At 39.6% G+C, this 19,982-nt stretch overlaps 1 protein-coding gene across 1 annotated transcript in view; it reads left to right on the top strand.

The window, feature by feature from the left end:
• LOC108546331 (homeotic protein empty spiracles) overlaps positions 1-19,982 on the top strand; it is an 82,242-nt gene that overhangs the window by 1,729 nt on the left and 60,531 nt on the right. The window lies entirely within an intron of this gene.

Here is a 19,982-nt window from a genome sequence, read left to right as displayed (position 1 = left end):
CCGATCTCTCGCAAGGCCCAGTCGGCTCAGTCTCCTGCTAGGTTTATCAGGTTAGGATCCGCGCGTCGTTTTATTGGGTCGTCTACGGGTTGTCACGAGTCTCGTTTGCCCCGTTGACCGTCAGGTTTGCTCGGGAAATAAAATCGGGAACAATGGAGCAGTTGTTCACGCGGTACGTTGGAAATTAGGCTGCACGATGCACCCGAAGCTTTCGGGTATGGCTCGGTTCGCGTGACTCGGAAAACCAGCTTCGTGTTTTCGTGGCTGCTAGAGTGTCGGCGTATGTAAACATTCATTGATCAGGCTATTATCTTCCGTCCGTAGAATCGTGGAATTGGGGAGCACTGTTACTTCTTTCCGATGCTTCAAGTCGGAACCCGTTAACTATCTTCGATCCAGGATGCAATGGTATCTGTATACTAAAACGCGATAACACCTAATAAACGAAAAGAAACTCTGGAGACAATTTCTGTCTGCTTATACGACGGTTTATTAACTCGGTTAATTATTGCGTGTCCTTGACGGAACTATAACGCTATAGCGCGTTATAGCAACGGGTTTATCTCGGGAAAATTTTATCGATTCAACGCGATGAAATAATATCGAAATCGCGATGTTGCTGGATGTTATTCGGGCCAGGCTAATCTCCTGACGGAAGAAATGCCGGATAGTCGCGGATTCCATGGCGCGATTTTGAAATCATGCTCGTCGTAAAATTATCGCTCGTGCGAGATATCGGCGTGGTTTTTGCGGCGGTATATCGGTGAAAAAAAGAAAGACGAAGTTCATTTACATGGGCAGATCGTTGTCAGTCGGCTGTCTATATTCGCGTGGACGAGCCGCACGCGATCCGCGGGCTCGCAAAACGATCTAACCTCACTTTCTCTCCGTCGTGGTTTCCTCCTGCAGCTCGACGGAAGTCACGGACAAAAAGCAACATCCGCGGAGTATCGCTCGAGCGGACTATAAATCACGTTTACAATAGGGAGAAATTCGTAACTGGCCGCGTTTTAATCCCGGGGCACGCCAATTCCGCCGGCTCGCAATTTTCTAGCCGCGAGTTAACCTAAAATCTTCGAAATTTCTCTCCGCGGCTCGATATTCTCCCTGGTTACGTTTATAACCGGAAGAAGCCGGCAATTACTTCGTAACCCCGCAGTAAATTCGATTCGCAACGTTCACTGCTCGTATTTCTTTTTTAGGTTAGGTTAACCTAAAATTTGTCTCGCTTTCGTTTTCGAAACGGTGTTCCCGATAATTGCGTTCGAAGAAGCCGGCGATTACTTATGTTCTCGGTTCCCGGTATACTAATTGTTCGCGTTTCATAGCGTTTTAGCTATAAATCAAGCGGGAATATCTGAAATTCTTCTCCTCCAATTAGCATCTCGAATTATTCATTTTTACACGTCCGGCGCCATTTTCCTCCAATCTATCACGGCTCTCGTAACATGAATCTAACATTTTCCGAATATATCACGATTTTCCATTAAACGGCAATCACGTTACATAACCTCAAAGAGATAAACGAGAGAAATCGCGTATTTCAAAATTACCATCATATAAAGCCCCATTTTCATGTGTCTCTCAGTCCCGAATAATGTTTACATCACGCGTACGATATTTTCCAAGCATCCTATTAAATTGGCCGAGAAGTATCTTTTATCTGTGCCTCATTAAATAACACGTTGACCATTTTTGACCCCTAATAAACAACCATAATTATCTCGCGATTCTATTTCGTAAATTACCAACACTGACACCGATTAGATCCTATTTCCCAAATTAAGATCATCCATGGACCTAACCTAAAAAGTACCACCGACTTCGTTGTCAATCCAACCCCATATATTAAAACGTAATTAAACGCAATAAATTACGAATCGAAACACGATTAAGCCCAAGAAATGACTAATTGGAACGCGATTAGTCCAAAAAATTACCAATTGTAACACGATTGTCTCGTGAAATCGAATGATCGTCGCCCCCCAGTTCTTGGGCGCCATTTTCGTCCAATCCGCGACCAACTTCGGTCTCTACCAGGTGCGTACGGTATCCTTACATCAGGATGCACGAAACAGCATTCGTGTAACGCGTTATTCCAAAAGGAAGACGGAAAAAAAGAAAGATGGAGGTCGATTAAGCGCGTATCGAATGGCGCGGGTTCCGGATAACCGGGGTCCGCGGAGTCAACTCGTCATTTTCCGAGTTAATAAACCCCATGGCGCGATATTCTTCGTTCTTTTTCCCCCCGTCCCGTTTCCCTTATGGCGACCGGTTCCGTCCGCGGAAGATCATCGATTTGGTCGCGATGTAAACAGCGCCGCGTAGATCGCGGCGAAACGGGGAACACGATAATTACGAGTTTCGAGAGTTGGTAAATAAGAACGCTCGCGCGCCTCTCCCCATGGCGGGCAGGGTTACGCAAAGATTTCGTAACGGAGATTTTGTAACGTTGTTGTGTCCACGCTGCGGACATTCTTATCTCGGCCACGAGCGAGCAGGCAAAACAAGTGGCTTCGCGTAATTGATTCACTCGGCCGTGATAAGCGGGCCCCGGGACCAATTATGAATTATTCCACGATAACCGGCGTATCGTAACTGGCAGATAGCGTTCCACCCAGTCATCCTTGATAGTAGACGCTGAATGGAGGAGAGAGACGTCGTGATCTCGTAGTTCTCAATGATTTCGGCCCTCTACCGATTTTCCGTTCTTCTTCGATATTTTCACACGATGACTCGATTTCTGGTTGGTCTATCGACTCGAAATTTTGAGGGTACCTTCAGTGGATGTTAAGATCATTTTAGGAAGTAGAATGGTTGAAATCCAAAGTAATTTGCTACTTTTATTTTGGGGTTCCGAAGTTTGGGTATAAGAGGGTGAAGGAAATTGATCTTTCGAATTTCAAGCATCTCTGTTTTCTCAAATCTCGAGATTTTTTGTATCTTCCTGTTTTGGGCATAACTGTTTTCGTACTGGAGAGGATTAGTATATAGTATGTCCGTTTTTGATGAACAGAGGAGTCGGAATCGTGTTAATTTGTCAGTCGTGTTTTTCAAATCACTGTGTATATATGTTTACGATAATTTTTGTAAATGTTGTTATTTTTCGTTGAAAAAAATTCTGAATAATCTCGAGATAGGTATCAATGTCTGATAAAAAAATTGCGTTAATACTTGTTATGGTTTCTTCGGAAAAAATTACCAAATATGTACTGTTCTCTTTACTTCTAGAAAACCTGACCAAAGTTTTTTAAATCACCTCCTATACATGTTTCAATAATTTTTGTAAATGTTGTTATTCTTCGTTGAAAAAAATTCGGAATAATCCCGAGATACGTATTAATGTCAGATAAAAAAATTGCGTTAATACTTGTTATGGTTTCTTCGAAAAAAATTACCAAATATGCACTGTTTTCTTTACCTCTAGAAGACTTGACCAAAGTTTTGTGAATTACCTCCTATACATGTTTCAATAATTTTTGTAAATGTTGTTATTTTTCGTTGAAGAAAATTCAGAATAATCTTGAGATACGTGTCAATATCTGATAAAAAAATTGCGTTAATACTTGTTATGGTTTCTTCGGAAAAAATTACCAAATATGTACTGTTCTCTTTACTTCTAGAAGACCTGACCAAAGTTTTTTAAATCACCTCCTATATATATTTACGATAATTTTTGTGAATGTTATTATTTTTCGTTGAAAAAAATTTGGAGTAATCTTGAGATATGTGTCAGTAGCTGATAAAAAAATTGCGTTGGTAGTTGTTATAGTTCCTACAGAAAAAATTACCGAAGATGTACTTGTTTTCCTTACTTCCAGACCAGAAGACTTGACCGAAATTAAAATATCCGACCTTTCCGTAGAAAATAAATAATTTCCTCAATGGCGGAGGATCGAATCACTAAACGATACTAATTACGACTTCCGAAATCATTTTTTTCCATTTAATTAGTTATAAAAAAAAATGGAAGATTCGAAGAATCATAGAAACGTAACGACACTAATTACCTTCCGAAACATTTCTCTGCTTTTCGACTAAAAGCAAGCCGAAGAATTCGAAAACCGATCGTAGCGTAATTCTCCCCGACGCTAATTACTCCCCGAAACAATTTTTCCCCGAGAATAACTTTCTCCGACTCTCTTTCATCAAAAGTAGCGTACTCGAAGAATCGTCCGGCCATAATTACCGACGTTACAATTCCCGATACCCTAAGTGACACCAAAAAGAAAACCAGGTTTAATGAAACACATGTCGTCTAATTAACCTGCAAATTAATTCCGAAATCTATCAACAATTAATATCTCCAATTTTACCAATTTTAATCTCCATATATATATTCCTGCAATTGCAGGTATACCACTGATCCTCACGCATCCATCCAAACGATCATCGAAAATGTGATCCTGTGATCCACGAGGATCCATGATCCTACAAATAAAATAAAAAAAAGAAAAAAAAAATGGAGGAATATGTCTCGGTGAAATTGATGATTCTCATTATCGTCTCGCAACACGACTACCTCCAGTCGACAGATGTTGCACGACAGTTCGGCCATTTATCTCCTACCGATTACTCGGCTACCTGTAACTCGAATCTAATTAGCCAAGCTACGCGAACAGGTAGCCGTGCATTGTGCGACCATACTGTTCCCCGATCACGTGAGTTATTCCGCGAGGTGCGAAGAGACTCGCGCGATTTCGAGCGGAAATGGAACTTTATGGCCGAGGATCTAATTTTACGATCGTCTGTAGATCCGTAAATCATCGATCCCGGTGAGAAACGGAGATTTCGTCGCGATCGGTGGCTCCGTTTATTTGTCCTTGCCACCGAAAAGACCGGTCTTGTACGCGGTGATGGCGACGGCGTCGAACAGGCCGCGACAATTTACGCACCGCGGATTGCTCGATGTTTTGGTCAGAGTGACGAATCGGAGGGACGATCGGAGAGGAAAACGCGTCAAGTGGAAAATCCCAATGGACGTTTTATGGACACGCGTGGACGTTTATACGCCGGGCGATTTACAGGATGGGATGCGCGTTTGTAGGTTGATAGGGGAGGGTGTTATGGAGTTGGCAGTTGAGTATGGGGTTTCTTGCTGAGGGATTGATGTCGAAGGTGGATTTACATTTTCGACGAGATTTTTGGGTGGCTTTTTGGGTCTTGGAGAGGGGTCAGTCTTTGGGAGGATTAAGGGTTATGGTTGACTATCGTTACGACTCCTTTCAGGGTTTTTGTGTTATAATCCTGTTAATTCTGAAGATAGTCTGTGTAAAAAATTGGAGAGAAGTGATTTTGTGGTTTATTTCACTTTTATGCGACGATTATTTATGTGTTATTAGGTTATGGAGATATTTTTGGTAAAATAGTGGAGGGTGTAATAATTATTATTTATTATAGATTCAGTTTGTATTGTAGCTTCTAAGTGTGTTAATTGTGAAGATAGTCTGAGTCAAAAATTTGAGAGAACTGATTTTGTTGTTTATTTAATTTTTATGTGACGATTATTTATGTTATTTATTTATTTAAAAAATGACCAAAATTTCGTAACCAATACACAGGAATTACCATAAAAATGGCACCGTGCAAATACCTTCTTCATCCCCTAAAAAATTCTGAAAATTCACTTTAAAAAATGGCTAAAATCTCGAAACCAGTACACAGGAATTACCATAAAAATGACACCGTGCAAATAGCTTCTTCATCCCTCAAAAAATTCTGAAAATTTACTTTAAAAAATAGCCAAACTTTCGAAACCAATAGACAAGAATTCCAATAAAAATAGTACCATGCAAATACTTTCTCCATCCCTCAAAAAATTCTGAAAATTCTCTTAAAAAATGGTTAACGGTGCCATGCACCAGATTGCAAACCTAATTCATATAACAGACGCTACAATAAAAGTATACCTTTCGACCACTTCTTCAAAACTCACGCATTCACTCCATGAAACAGAAAATCCCTAGATCGTGCCACATATCGAAGCTTCCCCGACCACAGCTGGCAAAAAGGGCCCGTTCCAGACCTCGCTTATAAATAACGAGGTGGTTAATTAAGCACCACCCAAAGACTGCTGTTCCCCTCTCTGCCAGCGCAAAAATCTCAAGCGTCCCCGAGGAGTAGCAATTACGCATTCCTTAATGAACGGACAAACGTCGAAACTCGACAGGCACTCCGATCTTCGCGAATTCTTCCTCGACTCCTCTTCCTCCTCCATTATCTCCTCCATCTTCCTTCGAAATTTTCCCTCGCTCCTAAATCCGATTTCCGCATTGCGAAACCGGACCATTGCTCGTTATTACGCGGGAAGCCCTGTGTCTCCCTTCATCCCCGGTTCATTATCGACCAATATCGTGCAATCACGAGTACAGACATTTTTTCCCTAATTATATTCCCCTGACTGGCGAGGTTCTTGCAACCTGGCCGCTCGTTCCGCTCGAAGATTAATCGCTCAATCGAAAAATCCGCTTTTTGCCCGGAGAGCCCATTGGAAAATCTTCTCTTCCCTCCTCCCCACTGCTCGCTGTATTTTTTCCCTTTTTTCCCTCCCTCTTCCTCCACGCGTATGGCGAAATGTCGCTTCGTTTCGAGCCGCACGGGTGTAGTTCGTTGGTTATACCTAATCGGGTGGCAATCAGGCGACATCTGGCCTGGAAGCTAACTTACGAGGTCAGCCGTCGGGAAAAGCAAGAGGAAAGGCGAAACGTCCCTGTCGATGGAAACGGACTATGGACGATTACCATAAATTTACCGCGATCCACGGCTGCGTATACGGCGCGAGCCACGCTGGTTTGCCCGCCGATAGAGAGGAAACTAGTTGCGCGCGCGGAAAAAATCGTCGCCATGTTTGCCGGATGCTGCGACGCGAGCGCCCCTAGGGACTTTTTCTAGTCGTTTCGGTAGACCGGCGCTGGCGTTCGCGGTAAGTACTTCGAATTAAGTTTACCGTGGAAGGATCGCGAGCTGTTTATGGGTATGCAGGCTGGATACTCAGGGGTGGCTTTTAATTGAAGACCCGCGAAATTGGAACTGTTTTTGGCGTCTTTCGTGAAGGTTAGGTTCGCGTTGCTGAATAACTTTGTCTGTGCCTTTATAGTCACCTATAGTTTTTGGAGGAAAATTGCGGATTACGTTTATATTTATATAAAATTAATCCCTAGACTTATTATAAATTTTATGTAGATATATATCTCATAGTTTCAGTTGGCTTTCTAAAAGAAAATGTCCGATTTCGTTCATGCCTCCGTAGACCTGGTGTTAATAGGTTTGTTTTCATGAACAACAAAACCTAACCTAACATAACGTAACCTAACACCAATTTTATCATGATGGGTTAAGTAATTGGTAAATAGAGAGGTGAAAGAAGAAGTATAGCAAATGAAGAAATAATGTTTGCGATTTTCAGCAAAATTAAATAATAAATTTAGAAACCAAATTTGATTTTAGAGGGGTGGGTTAGTATCACATGATATTGATCTTAGCATTGTATTGTACTCATTAAAAATGTCAAAACAAAATATTATCTTTGAAATATTACCGTAAATATAACAAAAATCGACGTTTTAATATAGTAAGCAATTTTGGTAAATTTTTGGAAATTAAGAAAGTGTTCTGAAGAATTTTCATTCTTCTTATTCGACAGATCATTTAGAAACAGTCCAACTGTTTAAATGATCTACTAAAATACACGAATGAAACTCTAACGAATGGTGTAAAGATAATGGCGGATTTGGTGTAAACAAAATGGCGTCTAACTAAATCTCGCATAAACCTATCGTAATACAAGAATTTGGATTAAAACTGACGACTGAAAATCGAAGGAATCGTGTATGGATGATGGAGAAATTTGGTCTGCAAATTGGCCTATAATAAAATGGCAATATGTCCCATGAAAATGGCGGCAAGATCGAGACACGTTGGGCCAGGCCTCTTGTTTCAGGCTCCATATTAGCATCCTCATTCATTGTTTCCCAGCCAAGCAAACGAGGTCCGGTTAGGGCTACAATTTGACGAGGTGGCTTCGAGTAAAACGCTTAGAATTCAGACACTTATCGAATGGCTCGCCCACGGCAACGTCCCAGTCAATGATTCGATGATGAAGTGGCTTCGATGCCGTGTGTTATTCGGTTAGGGTTGCTCGCTTTTTGGTCAATTTTGTCTCATCAGCGTGTTACTCCGGGCGGTGTTCTCGGAACAGGACGAGGACTCACGTTACCATTCGATTACTGTTATTTCTCGAGTACTTGAGCCAGCCGGATAGGCTACCATTTTCAGCGTGACTTCGAGTCAAACGAGAGCCTAGTCTTATCTAATAGCTCGCCTTCGAACACCGAGTATTACGTCGAAAGTTGCGTAGAATTTCCCAGAATTCCCTTGCTTCTGTTGCTTCCATTCTCTCAGGAATTCTTCATTAACCCTGCTTCTTAATTAATCGGTCGAAAATAATTGGGTGCCTTCCAAGAAATTTCAAGAAATCGACTCTATTATAATGTACTATAACTGAGATTTAATCATTTCTTCTGTAATTAAATTTTTCTAATCCTTTCCATTTAATAATCTCAAGTATAGCGAATGAAAAATTCAGTCGAAATTCGAATTAAACCTAGATATAACGAAACAAATGATTAATGCACTCCGTTAACAAAATGGCAGTCTCGTTCGGTTACCCAAACTTAACCTAACATTCTACACGTTGATTCCACAGTAAATAATACACCTCGGTTTTGAATTTACCATTCTCTTTTATTTTTCTTCGAACATCTTTATTCAAATGCATCAATCCTGGTACAAATGGCAACTCTTACGTAAATCAAACCTAACCTAACATTCTGCATATTAATTCCACAGTAAATAATCCTTCTTAGATTTCACTTACTATTTTCTTGTATTTCACTTTAAACATTCTTTTCCAAACTCTAACCCAAACCTAACCTAACCTAACATTCTACTTAAACCTCGATATAATGAAACAAATGATGAATGTACCCCGTTAACAAAATGGCAGGCTTGACTTGCTCTGTTATACAAACATAACCTAACATTCCACATATTTCTTCACTCACCATCCTCCATGATCTTATTGCAAGCACACCGATCCAGCTACTTACAAACGATACCTTGTACAGCCATTCGATTTCTCCCTTCCATAACCTCGAAAAATAATGTGCGACCTGGACCTGATCTTCTACTAATACAAACAATCGTGACAACCGTTTAACTTAGAAATTTCCATCTGAAAGCTTCTTCGTCACACAAAATACTGATTTACGTTAGTAAGTAACCATGATGCTTACACCGTCCATAAAATGGCGCCGATTTTCTCTAATCCGATGCGCAATAACTCGAGATGCCGTTCGATTTCCGTTCGATTTACGTGGAACGATCGACGTAAGTGGCATTAACCTTCCATTTTGAACGTAACATCCAACGCTTTGAAACTTTAATATTTGACGCAGTTCGACTTTGGCGCAACGATCGCCGGTGGAATCGGCGGACGCGCGATTAGAAAATGGCGGCGATGGCGCGGGTATCGGTGAGCAGAGGTGAAAATTAAGCGGAAGAAAAATTTCTGACACCGCTAATCGTCGCTTCTCGGGCAGACAGCCGCTTATCTGGCAATTAGTCGGTATCGGTAATTACTTCGGCGGATCCTCTGCCCTGGCGTCCGGTCTCGCGCATGCGCGAGGGGGAGAAAGACGAAGGGTGGAGGGAGAGGGGGGAGGAAGGTCGTGGAACCGTTTCGATAAGGAATTCTCGAGTCGTTTTCTGTAATCTATTCGTCCGACCTCGCCGCTCTTCGTCGCTCATAATGGTGCCAAGAGGGCTTCTTTTTTGTCTTCCGCCGCTCTTTTCCCGACCACTCGAGACCACTCTTATGCAGTCCATACTTCGTGGACTTGCACTTCGTTGGGTACGAATGCCCGTGCGACTCCTCGGCCCGGTGCAGATGTATATTTAATGGCGTCGAGTATCGGGAACCCCCTTCTTTTTAGTCCTCTTGCGAATTAGTCCTGAATTATTCGACAAGTATAGCGTTTTCATCGTTATTTTTAGCGATTTCCGACTTTATCGTTGCTTCATTCCTTTCTATTCCAGAATTAAAATTGGCGCGCGCGATGTCGATGAAATTATTTCTTTGGGATTTTTAAAACTGGGAGAAATTGCTTCCAAGCTTTTCCTGTTAGTGGAAAATATACAATATAAGTGACTATTTTCTTAGTTTTTGAATTATAGCGGCACGAAATATTCGCGAAGAATAGCGTATCGTTATTTTTAGCAGTTTCCAATTTTATCGCCATTTTATTCCTTTTTATTCGAAAATTAAAATTGGTGCAAGTGATGCTGACTAAATTATTTCACCGTGATTTCCAAAATCGGGGGAAATCGGGGTTCCAAGTATTTCCTATAAATAGAAAATACGTAATAAACCTATTATTTTGTTTTTGACGTTATAGTACTATAAAATATTTGTTAATTATAGCGTTTCCATCGTTGCTTCTCTCGGTCTAAGATTTTACCTTCGTTTTACTCTCTTCTAAACTAAAATTATTAAAATTAATTTTTAAAATCGGGAAAAATCGGTGTTTCGAGTTATTCCCTTGCACGAGAAACATATACTAAAACAATATTCCCAATTCTTCGTGCCCATATTAATTTTCTTTTTCCCCCTTTAACGAGAATTATCGTGCTATTGTATCTACCAACTATTTCTTCGTATTTCATATTTTTCTTTTAATCACATTCGTGTAGAATGATATTAGAATTACGTTTACCAGTGAGAAACAGGCAACTACGAGTACGATGAATTATTTATGGATATTCGGGAAGAACAGCTCTCGAATACTCCTCGCAAACTGGAATACGAATAACGAGCCGGGCTATTAGCTGAAATCGCAATTTTTCTTATAATTTCCAATCGCGGTTGATGAATTCTCAAGGAACAATGGCGGTGGTATAATGGTTGTTGGCGAAAAACACGCGACCAGAGCGGTTAGGCTAGCATCCACGTCTATCCACTTTCTTATCTTTTTTAATTATGCCTCATGAATTATTCCCGAAGTTCGAATATATTTTATTAGCAGAAAGCATGTAACGAGCGCGGCTATTAGCGATGTTGCTATCTATTTATCCCTTTCAATCGCGTTACATGAATCTCTGGGAAAGTACGATGCTCGAAACTCCTTTTATTACGTTTACCAGCGTTTTTCTCGCCGTTCTAGCCGCTGCTAACGACGTTAAAGATGCATGCCCTCGTCCTCTTTCATTTTCATTAATCTCACCTTCTCTTCCCTGCGACTCTCGCGGCCGAAAAAATCCAGCTCGTGTACAATTTCTCCGTTTTATGGATCGTTTCTTCGTCATTAGAACGTATCTGTCGTAAATGACTTCCCATCGTTCCTTTTACCCCGTCCTTCCTCCATCTTTCCCCCTCCCCGTCGGTCCCATTCTTTTACCGTTCCTACCTGTCGATTCTCGAATACTATAATTCGTCGCTAATTTAATCGTGCTTTTATTGCTCGCAGCTTCCTCGATTACCCGGCGTTTAGATGCCGTGCATTAAAGCACGGGGAATGTTACGACGCCGTAAAAAGCCTTACATTGTTGTATCTGTGCTACGCTGTTTGCCTAAGTATTTATTATACCCCGTTGCACCGTGTAATACTATAATCAAACCCCGTTACCGGGCAAAAGCAAGAGCCACGATAACAGAATATTCAGATAGCAGGGATGCCACGGTATCTGAATAATGTCCGACTGCTTCCAGTCCTGCTACGTTCCATGGCGATTGGAAATTATTATTCGAAGGGAAACGAGGGGGAAATGGCGGTGAAGCGTTTGGTAATGGCTTCTTTTTGGTGGATTTTGATGAACTTTGGTGGATTTCTCGCGTCGGTGGAAATATAGTTTCGATGGTGAAATAGGATATTTGGATGAAGAACGATGGTGGCGATTCGTAGGATCCTGTTTCTCTAGTGGGGTAGGTCGGGAAGCTGAGCAATTAATATAAATTGGGGGATGAGGTATCGAAGAGGTATCGAACGTGTACAATTTTTTGGTATATTAATTTGGTATATTAGGGTTGTGGGAACGGTCATGACAGAGAGCTTGATTGGAAGGAAATTGTGGAATATTCAGTGGAAAATCCTGTAGCTACTTATGGGACTCGAGCTGTGTGTGTGTTTAGGTATTATTACTGGGAAATTAATATATATTGAGGGATGGAGTATTGATTGTATTGTACAATTTTCTGGTATATTAGGGTTGTGGGAACGATCATGATAGAGAGCTTGATTTGAAGAAAATTATGGGATATTCTGTGGGAGACCCTGTAACTTGATTTATGGGACTCGAATATTGTGTGTGTTTAGGTATTATTACTGGAAAATTAATAAAAATTTGGGGATGAGGTATCGAATGTATTGTACAATTTTTTGGGACATTAGGGTTGTGGGAACGATCATGATAGAGAGCTTGATTTGAAGAAAATTATGGGATATTCTGTGGGAGACCCTGTAACTTGATTTATGGGACTCGAACATTGTGTGTGTTTAGGTATTATTTAATAATATGTATGGCGTGTATTATGTGTTATGTTTTATGAGATGTGTGATAGGTGTGATAGGTTTGTGTATTTCATTTTGTCATAGTGGAAGAGCATCTTGTAAAAGTTTGAATTAAATATTGATAATAATCGAATGCCAATTAATTATTCAATTAGAAATAATTATTGGTGAATTTGTTAATTCGTAATTCTACTCTACTACGAATAGATGCAAATAAAAGTCTGCCATTCTTATTACATATTATATATTATATATAACATACACAATAAATTTAGGGGAAACTTCATTATATAAGGTTATCCCAAAATTCACCGTAAGATTTGAATTTCGCGCCATTTGTGCGGTAAAGTATTGCCAACGTAAGGAAACAGACAGAGTGACAGCTGACAGTTTAGGGTTGTTAAAAACATAACCTTACACGAAAGAACAACGCGTTTCAATTTTTCAACAATATTTACAATTCTTAATTAAAAATCTATGTTTTCTATATCAAAATTACTTGCAAATTATTGAATTTTAATAAAATTCTAAATTAAATATAATTAACAAATAAAATCCAATCGAAATTATTTTGTATTTATTTAAAATTTATATTATTAAAATTATTTCATTATATTACCATATTCGATAAAGATTATCCCCCATAGTGAAACAAAATTCTGCCATACTAATTCCTCCCATTGATTATACTTATTATACCAGTTATTCTACATACACAAACTCCACTTAACATCCAATCATCAATTTATCCACAAACGTACCTGACTCTCGCGTAGATCTCGCAGGATCTCTCCTGATCCACCATTAATTCCCGTTACATGGAAGAAAAATCGGAGAAAGAAATTTTGTAGAACGTCCAGGTAATACAGGATACAACGGGTGAAAGAAAAATAGGGAAAATTTGACGAAAATCCGAGAAGTCGAATCTCCGCAGGATCTGTACTTCGTCGTATGAGCTGGCACGCGGCGATTTTTTAATGACGTCTGCCAACGGCGAACGAACAGTTGCAATACTAATTACCTCTAATACACGGTTGCGCAAATGGAATGGACGTGATAGCGAATGAATCCCGCCTGTTGGCTCTGGCGTCGACACCGCTTACGGAGAATTGATATTACGAAAGGGAATTGCCTTTGCAGTTAAGTCACGAGCAATTACCATTAGCCCGTTCTGAGTAATTACCCTTTTGTTAAGTGAAACATGTGACCCGTGGAACGGCACGATTCCGGCGCGTTTCGTTAAAACGCTCGAAACAGAGAGACCGGTTCCGGGCTTGCAAATGCAAATTTTACGACGCCTCGAGAGCGAGAGGCTTCTCGGAAAATTCATCCTGGACCGGTGGTGAAGGATTAGAAGATGGGAGCTCCTCCTCTGTGTGGTTAACGAAGAAAATTACGAGAATCGTCGAGAGGAAACGCGCTCGTGGGTGTCTAGGGTTAACTAGGGGATTTAGATCTTCGTTTTGGGGAAAAAGGGGTTTGGTTGGTGAAATTATACCAGAGTGATTTTGGAAAGGTTTTTGGAGTAACATTGGCTTCTGGCAGATTGTTGGTGATTAAAGTTTAATAGTTTGTGGAATATTTTGGGAATTTTATGGTGTTTGGGAAATTGGAAATATTTTTTATCTCGGAATTTATTTCGAGTTTAGAATTTCGTGGTTAAAAGTTCGATAAGATTCGTGTCGAATTATTTATAGGACATTTATGAAATTTTATGGGGTTTGGGAAATATTTCCTTTCCCTCAGAATTTGGATAAAGGTTAGTCAAAATTCGAGTTTTATTAGTTGCAAAATATTTCTGGACTTTTATGGTGTTTAGGAAATTATTGGAAATATGCTTTTCTCATCGAAATTTATAAATATTAATCAGGATTTGATTTCAGTAATTTTCTGAATATTTTTGGAATTTTTGGTGATTGGGATATTATGAAAAAATATTTTTCTTAAATATTTGAGATTGTAAATGATTTTAGGTAATTTTATGGTGACAAAAGTGGCTCAAGGTTGTTATCAATTTACAAAATTTTGGGATAGGAGATGACTATAATTCGATATGACAATGTTTCTGAGAAATTTTTAAATTCTATTTCTATTTGCTTTTAAATAGTGCACATTGCCAAAAGTAAAAATTATTTTCAGAATATATTCGTAAGTTAATGTTCGATAAGAATGTAATACTCATATAATATATGATTTTTCAATAGACCTTTATTTTTAAAAATCGGTTACCACTGAAGCAGAAAATTGTTAGTCTATACCTGCAATATTATTGAAATAGTATTACTGATACGTCTGAAAAAAGGTGAAATAACGAGATAATCACAATTTTCTTGTTACCGAAGTATTCAATTAATGATTAAGAGATATCGGAAAAACTTGCAAGTGGAATTGTAGAATACAAGATTTCCAAGTCTTTTTTAATCATCCGGACTATTATTAATTACATGTTAAGTAGAACTAATAGCGGAAAAAACTCGGGCAAGGAGTTACGAGCTACAAGACTGACGTGATTTCTTCTATCGCCGAGAATATTAATTAAAGCGACTTAGGAAAGGATCTAAGAAAAAATTGTACAACACAATTTTGACATGGATCTTTTTACCATATCTTTACTATACAATTTCCACTATAATTCACAAAAATTAACAGAAATTATAAACTACCACTTTTTATTATCCTTAACTCTTCGGAATATTAATATTAAGGGGACTAAGAAACTATTTGAAATAAAATTTAGTATATTAGATTATAGAAATTAACATACTTGTTTAAAAAATGTTGTATATTCTGTATATAATAAGTATACAAATCGCAACACTGTTATATCTGATAAGTATAATACAAATTCAAGTCTAAGTGTTGATTGTATTTCAAAATTTGCCGCCTTTTTGAGGTTAACCAAAGACCAACCTAACCTAAACAGGACTTAATTCTTCTCCTATTTCTGTCACCTCTATTACCAGAAAAATGAAGAAATTTATTCTTAAATTAGAAGCTCTGATTATATTTCATAATTCTCCGATCCTTTAAAGATTAATCAATTAGCAACCTAACCTAAAAAAGACCTAATTGTCCTATTTTCGCCATCTTCGTCACCAGAGGAAAGAAAAGAAAGTCATTTGTATATCAGAAGTACCGATTATATTCTATAATTTTCCATCAATGCAAGAGATAATCAAGTATCAACATAACCTAAAAAGGTCCAATTGTCCTTATATTTCCGCCATCTTTATTATCAGAGAAGAGAAAAGAAATTTATTTGTATATCAGAAGAACTGATTATATTCTATAATTTTCCATCAATGCAAGAGGTAATGAAGTATCAACATAACCTAAAAAGGTCCAATTGTCCTTCTATCTCCGCCATCTTTGTAAAAAGACATACAGATAAATAAAAACGAAAGAGAAGTGAAAGAACGCAGTAATTTCTCACGTTAAATCATCCAGAGCGCGAGCCGAGCAGGCAAATTAAAATTTAAGAGAGGTTCCAGTGAAACTCGCGTTAGAAAGCAATCGAGTGACGCTCGTACTCGCAATGGAAATCGCGCACGCGTTTCCATTTGTCGTCATCGGGGCCCCGTGTGTGCCTCACGACACAATGGCTTGTTAATCAGCGTTATTAAAGCGTCGTTTACCCTCGTGACGTTCGCGCCGTGGGGTGTCCGCGGCAACAATGGCGCCCGGTAGCCTTCCCGTCATCCATTTTTTCGAATCTTGATTTCACGGGTGTCCCTCGTGTGTTTCTCCTTGTTTGCATCCGCCATTTTTCTCCCTTTCCTTTTGCTCTTCCTCCCTTTCTCTTTCATTCTTCAACGGCGACATCGTTTTCGACCGATCGAAAAACGCCTCTGCCGCCGATCTCGCTTAGGTCCCGTTCACAATGACGCGATATTTTTCTCCCCTCTCCCTCGGCCATCCTTCCTTTGTGAATCGGATTGACGTCTTCATTGAGCGAGTCGTCACGCTCGATCGGCCATCGCGATCGAGAGATCCAAATTGAACAATCGGATGATCTGATTTTTGTCTTTTTTTACTGGGTACCAAGTTCTTGCTTTTTTCCCTCGCGATGGCAGCGTTTGATCGGTCATGCGTGTCACTACTGTTGCCACTCGTGCTCCGTCGGTAAGGTAGACACGCGTTTCACGGATCTGGGAATTATTTTTAGGTTATGTGCGAAACTTTGGCAGTTTTTCCTTTCCCATTTATTTAGAAGGATAGATAGTCTGATTTTGCAGCGAAATTTTGGTAAATTGGAGTACATTAATGGGAGAATGGGATAAATGTACAATTTCAAAATTAAGAAACAGAGAGAAGGATTTAGATAGTTACCAGATTTACCTAGAGAATTTTGTTCTATATTAGATATTACAGTATAGTGATATTTCCTTTCTTAAAACATTCTACCCAAATTAAATCGAACGAAATCCCAGTGAAATCGCTTATTGGACGTCGGATAAATAATTTTAATAGAAATAGAAATTCGAACAACGCTCGACCAACCTAACCTCACATCGCGAGATTCAAATTTCGAAAACACACGATTCCGATTTCTTATTTTCCCAATTTTCGTATCGCGAACAATTGGCAGAAGATGCGGACCTGGCGAGAACGAAGCAATTTCGAGGTGCAAATGTAACGCTAATTGGCCGAACGGCAATTAGAGGCGAGCGTTACGATCGGTGTCGTCCGTGTATGCAAATCGTGCGACATCTTGGATTCCGTGCACGTTGAAAAATCGTCACCGATATCCGGTATCGGTGGACGAGTGGTCGTGTCGAGCAGCCAACGGATCGTGTAATTAAATAGTAATCGCTCATTACCGTGGCTCGTCGTTTGATATACCTGCGTACGCGCGCGCGCGCGCAGCAATACAACCGGTTTTGGTGGAATCGAATTAATACGCGGATAATGAAAGACTAGAAGCAGCCATTACTTAAAACCCGCGGAGTATTCCACGAATATTTTGCCCACGGAATATATTTCTCATTTGTTTGGTTATTGTCGATATTTCATTTTAATAGGAATCGAGAATCAGGATGATTAATGGAAGAAACTATGGGCCTTTCAGGGACTCGTAACTCGTTAGCTCGTCGTCCGGATGGCCAATATTTTACGCGCGTAATTTAATTATACAGGGCTCACGGATTCTCTTCGCAAAACTATATCAACATTTGTTTCGTATTATAATAATGGTAATTATATCGTCGTCGTATTAAAACCTGTACCGAATTTCTCGCAGACTTTATTTGGCTTATTAAATATCGTTTCATTAAAATATTGGACCCCTTGTGCATTTTCTGTACATTTCGTTAGGAAAATTGTTCGTACGAATGATTTAAAATTTTTATTTATATTCACGATTTGGTCTTCTTTCAGTCGAATATTTCGAATTTTATTCGATACTCTCAGAGTATTGGTATTGGTAACAATTCTATATCTATTCAAAGTTCCCTACTTATTTTAGTTCTCAATATTACTTATTATAAATATTTAAAAATTGGTTAGAATAAAAGAAATATAAATTCAAAAAATTATCGTAGCATCGCCGGGCACTGGTGACCACCATGGTCCCACTGAGGAGACCATCGCCGTGTTAACCCCTTTCCGTATTTTGACGAGTCTGACTCGTGATGAAGCTGTTGGGTCGAACATGAATATCACGAGTCAGACACGTGAACAGAAAATCGGCCCAAATATGAGTATCACGAGCCAGACTCGTGAACAGAACGAGTCTACTGTGCTCTAGTATATTCTGCTTGGCTCTGGGCAGGCCAGCAATATTTTTCTCGGCACGTTTGGTTGAGTTAGGTTACGTTTCGTTAGGTTAGGTTAGGTTAGGTTAGGTTAGGATAGCCTTGACTTTTGTGCTATACACTGCTATTAGGTGGATTTCTGCTCTCTACTGTGCTCTAATATGCTCTGCTCTGCGAGTCATTTTTCTAAATATATTATACTTTCAAAACTGTCATCTATTACAAAATATAACATATTCATAATATTCATAAAAAGAAAAAGGATTAGAATTGACTTCCAAAATAGTAGTATCCCGTAAAACTGACTATATCACATTTACATTTCGGCTCGTATTGCGACTGTTTTCGAGCACCAGTCTGGTCTGTTTACTATCTATTCACGCCTATCATTTGGGCCCGGAAGGGGTTAACACGTTGAGTGCTACGTCAGTCCCTGGGATTGCCAGGGGTTAAATTATTAATGATAATTAATATATCGTAAAAACTAAATTCCCTCTGCTGAAGTAAATCTTTACACTTCCGTGGCATTTTCTGACTAATCGTCCCTTGGTGATCGCCTTTTTGTCTTTCTGGCAATCCCCACCTAATTATCTTCTGTTTATAATTTGTACATTTGTGCTTTGACTGCACCATTCTCACAGTCCAAACGACAAAGCGAAAGAAAGTAATCTTCTGTTCATACTCTTCAGCATACTTGTGTGCTAGACATCTAGTCCTCACTCGATGCCGCCTGAGCGGAAAGCATAGCAAAATCGGCACCGTACTCAACGTGTTAATAAACAAGCGAAGATGAAAGTACACATTACCGTTCTTCCATACCAAGCAAAAGCCGAAATTCCGATACTCACCGACGGATTCTTATCGAAAGAACAGCGTGTACCAGGCATTACGTGCGACTAATCGCAACCGCGAGCCGGTCGATTGAAATGGTAATTTCGCCGGTTACACGCGCTAAACGTTTCAATAGGCTGCTGGCTGAGAATAAGTTAACCGATGGTCAGCTGTTTTCTCCTACATTTCTCCTCCTTTCTTATTCCCGTTTCATCGTTTTTTCGCCTACCGGTACGAGCAGTGTGTACCGGTGGTCGCGATTGTTCCTCCGGAATTTGCATAATTACGAAGGCGGCCGGTTATATACGGCGGCTGATTTGCATACTTAATTCCGTAATTGGCGCTTCCTAATTGTTTAGCCGACTGCTCGGACGAGGGAGATTCGAATTTCGCGGAGAACGGGGCCCACTTCTTACGAGGAGAGTGCATGTCCTTTGGGTTATAGATTTAGTCGAAACTTTGTAGGTTTGTAGATTTAGTCATTCGGTTCAAGAAAATATATCATTATAAGGATAATTACTCGACAGCTTTCGAGATATTTATGATTAGAGTTTAATTATTGCCTTAATTACAGGTTTGTTTCGAATATTTATCAAGTGCCGTTGTGGCCTAATGACGATATCCGAAAATTCCCACGCTGGTGGGATATTTATAGTGTATAATGTAGAGTATAGTGGAACCCTTATAGAGGTACATTTGTAGTGTATAGTGCGGGGTATAGTGGTACCCTTATAGTGATACATTTACCTGTATGGTGTATAGTGTAAAGTGTAAAATAGTATAGTGGTATCTTTACCCGTATAGTGTATGGTATAAGGTGTAAAATAGTATAGTG

The sequence above is a fragment of the Eufriesea mexicana genome, unplaced genomic scaffold (genome assembly GCF_001483705.2).
Source record: "Eufriesea mexicana isolate 0111107269 unplaced genomic scaffold, ASM148370v2 scaffold657, whole genome shotgun sequence".
Taxonomy (NCBI): domain Eukaryota; kingdom Metazoa; phylum Arthropoda; class Insecta; order Hymenoptera; family Apidae; genus Eufriesea; species Eufriesea mexicana.
This window is presented reverse-complemented; position numbering and strand designations above follow the sequence as displayed.